At 46.1% G+C, this 12500-nt stretch overlaps 1 protein-coding gene across 1 annotated transcript in view; it reads right to left on the bottom strand.

Annotated features, from left to right (window-relative positions):
- The window catches only part of LOC123763305 (general transcription factor 3C polypeptide 3), a 627296-nt gene that overhangs the window by 185530 nt on the left and 429266 nt on the right, over positions 1-12500 (bottom strand). Inside the window, exon 4 of the mRNA XM_069302985.1 lies at positions 10627-10670. The gene's annotated coding sequence lies outside the window, so the exon portion shown is untranslated. The remainder of the gene's footprint in view (positions 1-10626; positions 10671-12500) is intronic.

Raw genomic sequence — 12500 nt, forward strand, 5'->3', positions numbered from 1 at the left:
TCCCTGCTGAGGAAATATGTCCTCTGGGACCAGTGGCAGTGAGGGGGGAGGGGGGGGGGGTGATGGTGGAGGGGTGGGGGGGGCGTGGGGTACTTCCACCACCCCCCCCCCCCCCTGGTGGAGGCGTCCACACAATGTTATCTTGCTCCGGACGGCCACGGGGGCCAGTTTGCGAACGTGTACTTGTAATCTTGGTGTGTTTTATCGCGTGGGGTGCTCTAGATGCGGGGGGGGGGGATGGGGCGGTGGAAGGGGGGGGTGAGGGGGGGGATGGGGCGGTGGAAGGGGGGGGGTGAGGGGGGTGGGTGAGGGGCGGTGGAGAGAAGGGGGGGGGGAACAGAGGAAGAAGGAGGAGAGACAGAGGAGGGGAAAGGATTGGAGGAGACAGGGACGGAAAGGGGGGAGAATTGTGAGGGAGAGGGGAAGTAGAGAGAAAAAAAGGAGGATTGGTAACGATGTGGAGAAGCAAAGAGGAAGGAGACTGGGTGAGGAAGAATAGTGGAAAGAATAGTCGAAAGAGGAAGGAGGAGGAGGGGGAAGATAGAAGGAAAAAGGAAGAAGAGGGCGAAAGGAAAATGAGAGAAAAGCGGCAAGGTGACGGAGAAAAGTCAAACGAGGGAAGTGGAGTGAACAAAGAACGGAGAATAGTAAGTAAAAGAGAAGGGGGGAGAATGACAATCAGAAAAAGGTAGGGAGTAGATAAAGACAAGAGAAGTGCATGGAGGAAAGCAGATACCGTAGAAGAGAAAGGAACCGCGGAGAGGAGCAAGAAATGATATAACGCCCAAAAAAAACAGAAATTAAGATGGAAATGACTAGATTTAAACGGAAATAGAGAATGATAATCAGGTGACGAACAGGAAGAGAAGCAGATATATGGAGGATAAGAGAGTAGACACAAGAGAAGGATGTGAAACGAGGCAGTAGATTAGAGAGAGAGAGAGAGAGAGAGAGAGAGAGAGAGAGAGAGAGAGAGAGAGAGAGAGAGAGAGAGAGAGAGAGAGAGAGAGAGAGAGAGAGAGAGAGAGAGAGAGGCCTCCTTTTTGTTACACATCCTCAGGAAGCAGCCCGTAGCCGCTGTCTAACTCTCTGGTACCTATTTCTGCTAAGTAACAGGGGCAATCAGCGTGAAAAAAAACTGCCCATTTGTTTCCTACCTCCGCCGGGGATCGAACCCGGAACCTCAGGACTACGAATCCGAAGCGCTGTCCACTCAGCTGTCAGGCCCCACCAGGTGGGGTTTCATGCACACTCCTGGTTATCTTCGTTACCTTGCGTTGATTCCGGGGGGTAAAGGTCCCCCGCGGCCCGGTCTCTGACTAGGCCTCCTGGTTGATGGTCTGATCAACCAAGTTGTTTAGGTCAACCATGCTGACATCAGCATGGAATTATTATTTCTGAATTTCATTCGTTGGAATTGTTTTTCCTCGGCCTCTGAGGATACTAAGTGGTGCTTAGCAAAACGTGCCACGATCATAAAAATTGCATAATGAACTATAGAATATAAATTTGTCAACTTCCTCCCATATATATTAACACATATCTGTGCGGATTCCATTAAAAATAGTTTTTTTCTGAAATTTTATCATGTGTAGTAATAGACATTCAATACATATGATTTCCATTGTTTTACTTTGAACCAAAACTAACTTAGCAGACTTCCCTAACATAACTAGGCCCGTTAGTCCTTAGGAAAGCTAACTTTAAATTTAATCGATATATAATAATAATAATTTCTTAATTTCCCTTAAGCCACCACCACTATGTTTCCGAAACAATTACATCTAGAGCGTGTGTACTTACCTAGAAGTGCTCGCAGGATCGAGCTAGACTCCAAGCCCCGCCTTCCGAACGTTCTTAGATTAATGCAATGAGGCATTTCTCACGCTTGTATCATATCTCCTCTTACTCTTCTGTCTCCCAGTGTCGTGAGGTGCATTTCACGCAGCCTTTCCTTGTAACTCATGCCTCTTAGTTCTGGGACTAGTCTAGTGGCATAACTCTGAACTTTTACTTCTGAACCTGTACTCACCTAATTGTGCTTCCGGGGGTTGAGGTCTGGCTCTTTGGTCCCGCCTCTCAACCGTCAATCAACAGGTGTACAGATTCCTGAGTCTAATGGGCTCTATCATATCTACACTTGAAACTGTGTATGGAGTCAGCCTCCAGCCTGTGTGTGTGTGTGTGTGTGTGTGTGTGTGTGTGTGTGCGTGCGTGCGTGTGTGTGTGTGTGTGTGTACATAATGTGCCCACTGGAAGAGTGCCATAAATTGCTTCCGACAGAATAAATGAATTTCCGTCACACTCTAATATCCGGCCATTTCATTTCCCCCCTTGGTCAAAACTGCGGCCATTTGTACGATAACAATAATCCCTGGTCAAATATAACTGTTTTACCCCAGAAGAGTGCGAGGGCCAGAGTGGACGCTGGATACACCACTCACAGGGGAGGGTGGGAGAAAGGGGGGGAGAAAGGGGGGGAGAAAGGGGGGAGAGAAAGGGGGGGAGAAAGGGGGGGAGAAAGGGGGGGAGAGGGGGGGAGAGAGGGGGGGAGAGGGGGGGAGAAGGGGGGGAGAGGGGGGGGGGGGAGAGAGAGAGAGAGAGAGAGAGAGAGAGAGAGAGAGAGAGAGAGAGAGAGAGAGAGAGAGAGAGAGAGAGAGAGAGAGAGAGAGAGAGAGAGAGAGAGAAAGAGAGAGAGAGAGAGAGAGAGAGAGAAAGAGAGAGAGAGAGAGAGAAACAGAGACGTTTAATAATTATTCTGACTGTTAAAAATAAGAATGGGGCTAACTGGAGAGTGAAACTTTCTTGAGTCACCCCCCATTATAGAGCCATTACTTACGTTTTCAATTACTCCCCCCCCCCCACACCCCCACCTGCATGACAGAAAACCCCCTTCCCCCCCCCTAAAAAAAAAATAGCAAGTGTACGAATCCACTCGTCCCAATTAGCAGAGAAGCGACATGGCGTATGAAAAGACACAACCCCCCCTCCACCCCATCCTCCCCCCTACCCCCTCCCCATTTTGCCACAACCCAGTCTGACCCTTCTCCTTCACCCCCCCCTCCCCTCCTAGGTGCCCTGGGCCTCGAACCAGCGTCCCAGTATTTCCGTATTACCACTGTCCATTTGCGTTTTTATTCATCAAACCCTCAACGAGGAAAAGGGGCACGTACTCTATGGGGCTCACCAGCCCTGTTGTGTCCCTTTTGTTCCGACGTCTGATCCCGGGATTACATGCCTCCCAATCCCGAGTTTCCCGAAATATGGAGAATGCTGGGCTTTTGTAAAGTCCAGTCTCGAGTGCAACGGGGCCACGCAGACCACTGCGCTCACGCAAGGCAAAAATGGCCTCTGGACGCGCCTGTTCCAAGGGCGATTAACAGGCGGCTCGGCGGAGGAATGGCCGTGCCTCTTGGCTAGGCCACACATAAATCCGGTCCATTTATTCGGTGGCCCTTCTTTACATAAAAACACAATCCAATATTCCAATGTCGCGATAAGGCTGCGCGGAGCGACCGCCAGTGTCATCGCCGGTATAAAAAAGCTAAGCCGGGGCCGCAGGCTGGCGTGGCAGGCCGCAGGCGGGCGTGGCAGGCCGCAGGCGGGCGTGGCAGGCCGCAGGCGGGCGTGGCAGGCCGCAGGCGGGCGTGGCAGGCCGCAGGCGGGCGTGGCAGGCCGCAGCCGGGCGTGGCAGGCCGCAGGCGGGCGTGGCAGGCCGCAGGCGTCATACGATAACTAGGAGTAACCAACGACCAAGCTCCCGAAGCACGATAATCAATTAAGAAAAAAAAACAAATAAAATAAATTCATGTGTATCTAACTCATCAGCAATTAGCAGACATGACTATCAGAATTCAATCATTTAACATAATACAAGAGCATTAACTTACGGATTACAAGTGCACTATAACTCACGGCTTGTCTAACACAAGGCCCCTTCTCTCATGTACATTAAAATGTAAACTGTGATCTTTCTCACAGAACAAGTGTCATCTGCTCCCATGCCTCGCACGACCTCGTAAGAGATATCCTACCTGAACCCCTCAGTGATTTAGCAGGAATCAACGATCCTGCTGAGTGTTCAAATCAGTGGGATGCTCTGGCAGCCCCAGCACCTATCATAGAGCCAACAAAAATCATAAACAGTCGGGCTGGGACCACCCACTAGTGGAAAAAAAAGTAGCCGATGCCATGCTTAGAGCCGTAACATCAGACACGGAGAAAGTCCGCCTCAGAGCAGTGCGTGCCCCCCATGCAGGAGACTTCCTCCTGGCAGTACCCATGTCAGCAATGGGCACGCGCCTAGATCCAGAATCCCTTCGTGTAGCAGAGGCCCTCCGCCTTGGTGCCCCAATTCACACTGAATACAAGTGTATTTGCAACAGGGTGGAAGCAGACCAATACGGACTGCATATGGTTGCATTGCGGAAGCACAAAGGGCTGGCATGCAAGACACAACGAGGTCAATGACGTCATCAAGAGGAGCCCTGTCTCAGCTCAGTGCCCAGCGGAGAGAGAACCTCGCATCCTAGGGGTCCAAAACCCGGATGACCCCGCACTTCGCCCTGATGGTATCACTATATACCCCTGGAAAAGGGGCAAGCACTTGGTGTGGGACTACACATGTGTATCCACCCTGGCTGACACCTATGTACACCTCGGAGCTGATAAAGCAGGTGGGGCGGCCAACCACAGGGAAATAGCAAAATCACTCAAGTACAGGCGACTGGAAGGTCAATACACCTTTATTCCCATAGCGTCTGAGACGCACGGCCCCTGGGGCAAGAGTGCCTTGGGATTTCTCAAGGAATTGGGCTCCAAGCTCATTGACGTCACCAGAGACCCAAGAGCTGCCAGTTTTTTATATCAGCGCCTCAGTGTGGCGATCCAGAGGGGAAACGCCTGCTGCATACTCGGTTCCTGTCCGGAAGCGGAGGAGCTTCAAGAGATCCATAACCTTTAAGCGCTTTTTGTATCAACCAATGTATATCTTGTAACCTTTAAATTCATTATAAAGCACAAAAAACACAAAAGGAAGGGGGTGGTAGGAGAAAAGCACACAGAAACTGTATTGGAGGGGATCTAAACATTCCCTCTAATGCGTTATGTGCGCTTTCCTCCGAGGGTAAGAGTCCCCTTCTTCCAGCCAGAGGTGGTACTCCCTTCAATATTTAATATATATATATTTAATATAAATATATATATATATATATATATATATATATATATATATATATATATATATATATATATATATATATATATATATATAATTTTGCTACAAAAAAGCAGTTACATATAAGGTACAAAGGCAGGCAGGAACCCTGAATGCAGTATGCATTTCCACCTCTGTATCGCCATGTAAATATGAACAGAAAAAACATGTGAAATCAGTCACTGAACTGAAGTAATAGCTGACGAAAGGCGGGGCTTAAGAGCACGTGATCGACCCTGCCAGCACAACTAGGTGAACACACACACACACACACACACACACACACACGCACACACACACACACACACACACACACACACGCACACACACACGCACACACGCACACACGCACACGCACACACACACACGCACACACGCACACACTTTAATACCCAAAGCTGTGCAATATACTAACTACTTTACCGCGCAAAACTGCATAATAAACGAACCATTTCAGGTATAAAAAATCTCGTTTCCTCCTCCTAACTTATCGGCAACAGTTAAGCGATAATTATCTAGGGTATTATTATGTAGTCATAATATAAACGTAAACAATTATATACGGAATAATTAAGCCCAGGGATACTGTCAGTATAAATTATAATCAGAGATAATTACATTGGCCTCTGCTGCTTGCCTGTGACGTAAGAGAGAGAGAGAGAGAGAGAGAGAGAGAGAGAGAGAGAGAGAGAGAGAGAGAGAGAGAGAGAGAGAGAGAGAGAGAGAGAGAGAGAGAGAGAGAAATTACCTAAGTGTAGTCACAGGTTGAAAGCTACGCTCGTGGTGTCCCGTCTTCCCAGTACTCTTTGTCGTATAACGCTTTGAACTGACAGACGGTTTTAGCCTCCACCACCACCACCTTCTCACGTATCTTGTTCCAATCGTCTACCACTCTGCAAAAGAAAACTTTCTAATGTTTTTAATCGGCACCTTTGTTTCCTTTGCACGAATCTGTGTTCTGTTGCTCGTGATGTTGCTGGTTACTGGAATTCCTCTTTGTCAAGTTTGTCGATTCGTATTAGTATTTTGTAAGTGGTGATCATGTCACCTCTTTTTCTTCTGTCTTCTAGTTATGGCATGGTTAACGCCTCCAGTCTCTCCTCGTAACTCTTGCTTTTCAGTTCCGGAAGCCATTTTGTAGTAGGCCTTTGCAGGTTTTCCAGATTTTTTATGTTCTTATTAAGATTTGGGCACCATACAACGGCTGCATGTGTGTGTACTCGCCTAGTTGTGCTTGCGGGGGTTGAGCTTTGGCTCTTTGGTCCCGCCTCTCAACTGTCAATCAACTAGTGTACAGGTTCCTGAGCCTACTGGGCTCTATCATATCTACATTTGAAACTGTGTATGGAGTCAGCCTCCACCACATCACTGCCTAGTGCATTCCATCTGTTAACAACTCTGACACTGCAAAATTATTTCTAATGTCTCTGTGGCTCATCTGGGTACTCAACTTCCACCTGTATCCTCTTGTCCGTGTTCCAGCTGTGCTAAATAGTTTCTCTTTGTCCACCCTGTCAAGTCCCCTGATAATTTGTAGGTGGTTATCATGTCTCCCTTTACTCTTCTGTCTTCCAGGGACGTGAGGTTTAACTCCCGTAGCCTTTCCTTGTAGCTCATACCTCTCAGTTCTGGGACTAGTCTGGTTGCATACCTCTAAATCTTTTCTAACCTTTTCTTGTTTTTAACTAGGTATGGACTCCAGGCTGGAGCTGCATACTCCAGGATTGGTGTGACATACGTGTATAGAATGCCCTGAACGATTTCTTACACAAGTTTCTAATGGCAGTTCTTATGTTGGCCAATCTAGCATATGCCGCTGATGATATCCTTTTGCTGTGGGCTTCTGGGGACAGGTTCGGTGTGATATCAACCCCCAGATCTTTCTCTTTCTATTTAACTCTTGCAGGAATTCACCTCCCAGATGGTACCTTGTGTTCAGCCTCCTGCTCCCTTCGCCTAATTTCATTACTTTACACTTTCCTGATGTAACTTAAGTAGCCCTTTTCTAGACCATTCCTAAAGTTTGTCCAGGTCATCCTGTAGTCTCTGTCTATCTTCATCTGTTTTGATTCTTCTCATAATTTTTACATGATCAGCAAACATTGAGAGGAATCAGTCTATATCCTCTGGAAGATCGTTTACATATATTAGAAAGAGGATGGGTCCAAGTATAGAGCCCTGTGGGACTTCGCTGGTGTCATCTCGCCACTCTGATGTCTCCCCCCTCACCGTTACTTGCTCTTTCCTGTTGTTTAGATACTCCCTTATCCACTGGAGCACCTTACCTTTTACCCCTGCCTGTTGTTCCAACTTTTGTAACAGCCTTTTATGGGGTACTGTGTTAAAGGCTTTTTAACAATCCATGAAAATGTAGTCTGCCCACCCTTTTCTTTCTTACCTAATTTTTGTTACCTGGTCATAGAATTCTATTAAGCCTGTCAGACACGATTTACCATCCCTGAACCCATGCTGGTGGTGTGTTACAAAGCTCTTTCCCTCCAGATGCTCTACGAGCCTTTTCCTCACGATCTTCTCCATCACCTTGCATGGTATACAAGTTAGGGAAACTGGCCTGTAGTTCAGTGCCTCTTGTCTGTCATCCTTTTTGTATATTGGGATTACATTAGCCGTCTTCCAGCTTTTTGGTAGGTCTCCTGTTTCCAGTGACCTGTTATACACCATAGAGTGTGGCACACTTAGTGCTTCTGCACCCTCTCTTAGTATGCGCAGAGAGATTCTGTCAGGCCCAACAGCCTTTGTCACATTCAGCTCCAACGGATTCCGTTTGACCTCACCACTTGTGAGGTCAAATTCTTCCAAGGTTCCATGGTTTGCCTCCTCCTCATTTAGTGCAGGGACTTCATGTTCTATTGTGAAGACCTCCTGGAATCTCTTGTTGAGTTCTTCACACACCTCTTGTGTTTCTGTTCTCCACTTTTCTCAGTTTCATCACTTGAAGTTTGACTCTCAATGACCATAAAAACCTACCTGCTTAACTTAGCACACAAAGCAGCCAAGAAACTGGCTTTCCTACGGCGCACCTCACACCTTCTCGACAGAAAGGGTGTTGCAAAACCTTATAAGATGCACAGGTTTTTCCCCCATCTTGAGGATGATAAGGTTGAAAACTGTGCGAGAAGTCTTATCTCCAGTCTCAACCGTTTTGGTTGGGCAGGTCAGAACATCAGAGCTTTCAACACCTGCGAGATGTTGACGCACATACTGTTATTTAAGACGAAATTCTTAAAGTTCCGCACCTGTCCCAACATCGTGGACAACCTCAGAAGCTGCCATCCATAGCACAAGGCACTCAGCTGTCAACAGCATCATGCACACCAACTCGCATCTTGAAACACGTTTGTTCAATACGTAGATATGCGTGAAACCAAGACAACCACAGTCCTGGTTCATCCTGTTCCTCGCATGATAGTTAATTAACTACTTCCATGGTAGTTAAATTTAGTTTATTCCTAATGGGCGCTAATAACAAGCTCATCAAGTAAATGAGTTTTTTAGGGTCGTCGAATACCTATCTACTGAGAGCCAAGTCGTCTAAGGAACACTAAAGAATCTAACGTTCCTACACGACTGTAGGAACAGTCGTGTAGGAACGAATGTAGATTCGTGGTGTAGGAACGCAGACTGTAGGAACACTCTAGAACACTAGAGATTGCAAATGAAGCTGTAGAATTTGCAAGTATGAGGACGAATGCAGACATAACACAAGAGTCTAGCACATGTTACGAATGAGAGAAAGAGAGAGAGAGAGAGAGAGACAGAGAGAGAGAGAGAGAGACAGAGAGAGAGAGAGAGAGACAGAGAGAGAGACAGAGAGACAGAGAGAGAGAGAGAGAGAGAGAGAGAGAGAGAGAGAGAGAGAGAGAGAGAGAGAGAGAGAGAGAGAGAGAGAGAGAGAGAGAGAGAGAGAGAGAGATACAGACAGAGACAGAGATACAGACAGAGACAGAGATACAGAGAGAGACAGAGAGAGAGAGACAGAGACAGAGAGACAGAGAGAGAGACAGAGAGGAATATACCCCCACGAAGCCCTGGTCAGCCCTGCCAGTGTTTGCCGATGAGAAGTAACGACCCGCCAGCGTGGCCATTGGCCCTTCTCCGATCCCAAATCCTTTTACCCAAATCCAATTTCTGGCCTGGTATTAAAATTCATGAGTACAAAAAAGAGAGAGAAGACTGTCCTTTTGGTGTGTGTGTGTGTGTGTGTGTGTGTGTGTGTGTGTGTGTGTGTGTGTGTGTGTGTGTGAGTGTGTGTGTGTGTTTGTGTGTGTGTGTGAGAGAGAGATATTGATGGCCTAGCATTGTTTACAGGAACTCTTGAATGGTGGTGTGTGTTGGTTGATGACTGCGTCACTGGTTGAGTCAGTGGATGACTGAGTGCGTCACTGGTTGAGTCAGTGGGTGACGAGGGCCTGGTTGATGTGGTGTGCAGGATGGCTGGTTAACTAGATAGATAGAATAAACAAAGGACACAAATGAAAGGGAAAAATCAATGAACAATGATTAGTAACGAACTACGGCAGAAAAGAGGGAACGGAAGAGAAAAGGAATAGAGGATTAAAGCAGAAGAGAAGGAATGGGTAAAGCGGAAGAGCGAGAAGTAATAGGATAAAGCAGATGAGAGAAGTAATGAAAAAAGTGAGAACAAATTAAGTGAATACAGACTGAAAAAAAACAGGAGAAGAGAAAGAGTAAATAAGAGAAATGCAGAAAAACACGAATGATATTAGGTGATATCTAAAACACTAATTAGTTATCTATAGATTATCTTTTTATCCTAATCTTTAGTGTCGGGTCTACAATCCCAACTCAACAGGAAACAAACCGGACAGGACAGAGCTCAGCAGTTCAACAGGACCACCGGGCTAATCCATAGACAGCCAATCACAGTCTCTAATGTTGACCAGACCACACACTAGAAATTGAACATGTGAACACATCACATTCGTAACATGTGCTAGACCCTGCTGCAGTTCTCATTACTACTATCCCCTACACCTGACTTTCCTCCTCAGCTCTCTCTTGCCTATTTATTGCCTGTCCCTACCTCCTCATCACAATCGACTTGAGAATGGTCCAGGACGGACCGAAACGTCGTCGTCCCTTCAATTTCTAGTGTGTGGTCTGGTCAACATACTTCAGCCACGTTATTGTGACTCATCGCCTGCACAGTCTCTAATCCTCTGGCAAGACGAAAGCCTTCGAAAAACCACCACTCCAACTGACTCACCACATCAGTATCCCTTCGCTTCCACCATTACATACTCAACATATATGTTCAAGTACATATATTCCAACATATGTACCATGTCACACAAATGTCATACACGCCCGATAACAAAAGAACAACGAATATCCAGTACATCTCATAGGAACAACTGACATATACTTACACTCGCGGCTCTGCTCAAATGTCAACACGACGGATTTCAGCAGTCTGTAAGAAATAGAAATAATACAGATGTACAAATCTGGTGTAAGGATAAGCAACTAGATTAGCTAAATAACTACAATTAGCTGCACTAGAACTAGCTACTAACACGCTGAAACATATAGGAGGAATTTTCTATGATTCAAAGTCAGCTTTCAAGCACTTGAAAACCCAACATGCAAATATAGGTACTAGGAACAATTTAGAAGATCAGCTGGAGCTCTGAGGAGACTCGAACCCTCGACCGAGAACATCCTAACCGTTGACGCTAACTACTGGACCACCCTGACTGGATAAAAGTTATTCAACCGGATTTCTGCTGATATCACAGAAAGTCTGGAGCCTATAGTGAAGGCAGTGCAGGTAATGCATATAACCCCCAAACACATATAATACACCCGGGTAATACATATAACACCAGAGTGCTTGCGGGTTATACATAAAACTTGGACTGGCTTTTCAGTAGGGACCTTCAGACTTACCTGCGATTTCAGCGGAAATCAGGATGAATAACTTTTATCCAGTCAGGGTGGTCCAGTGGTAAGCGTCACCGGCTGGGAGTCTCTCCGTTGCGGGTTCGAGTCCCCTCAGAGCTCTGTTGATCTTCTCGTTGATTATTATATATATATATATATATATATATATATATATATATATATATATATATATATATATATATATATATATATATATACGGACATCACTAAACCTCTGCTAGACAATGTGACGTTATACTTGCCAGGATTAGACTGGTATATCGATATACCCATGGCAGATGGCCGCAGTATTATACTCGCATCCATAGGAGAATAATGAGCGACAAAAAAAAAATCGGAGGGGACATAGCTCTGTGACCCAAAACTGTATGCACATAACATGTTAAACACAAGAGCCTGATGGCCCGAAATCAGAAAGAATTCACATACAATAGTCCTCGGGGTCCTCGAAGCAAGGAAACACCACACACACACACCCCTTAACACATAATTCCCCACCTCCACCCCCCCACACATCCCCCCCACCTCAAAACCCCCCCTACAACCCCACCTTCTAGCACCCCCCACACACCATCTGAGAACACAGATGGTAACGCACTAACAGGCAGTAAGACAAGCACCTAAATGGGAATACAAACTACAAGGGTTTAAACAGACAGACGGTATCATAAACACAAAGATAGACGGAAAATAGACGGTAAGACAGAAGAAAATTAGACCGTAAGATTACAAACAGGGAACCCGCAAAGGTTCACGTTAGGACGTTCAAGACCAGTTTAATAACAACACCAGCCTGTGTTCAGGGAGAGAACCAAATAACAAAAGTCAACACCAGCCTGTGTTCAGGGAGAGAACCAAAAAGATGGATCTATAAGAAGATTAGCTCCCCCCTGGCTGAACTCTGCCATAGAGACGCAAAGGCCCAGTTTTTGTAGGGCCAGCCACTACCCCAGTGGACAATGGTGGTGTGCTCTCTTGTAGGCCGCTGGAGTGTGTATGTGTATAATATTATATATATATATACATACATACAATATTACTATTAATACAATAAGAACAAGTGTCAGTATGTCTCTATAATTAATGACAGACATACATAGACATATATGAGTACAGTTCCCCTTGGCTTTGTATGTTATAGGGTCGGCCTTCGGCTTTCTGTGGCTTAGATGATGTGCCGAGAGGGAGGGGGAGGGGGTTGTGTTGAGGCGTTTTATGGTACTACGACCAAAATATGAACAGCAGAAAATTGATGATAATTTTCTCGAAAGCAACGAATCATGGTGCATATTACTATACGGGAAAAATAGGTTTAGAAATTTTGCGGGAGAGAGAGAGG

This window comes from Procambarus clarkii, chromosome 49 (assembly GCF_040958095.1).
Source record: "Procambarus clarkii isolate CNS0578487 chromosome 49, FALCON_Pclarkii_2.0, whole genome shotgun sequence".
NCBI classification, from domain to species: Eukaryota; Metazoa; Arthropoda; class Malacostraca; order Decapoda; family Cambaridae; genus Procambarus; species Procambarus clarkii.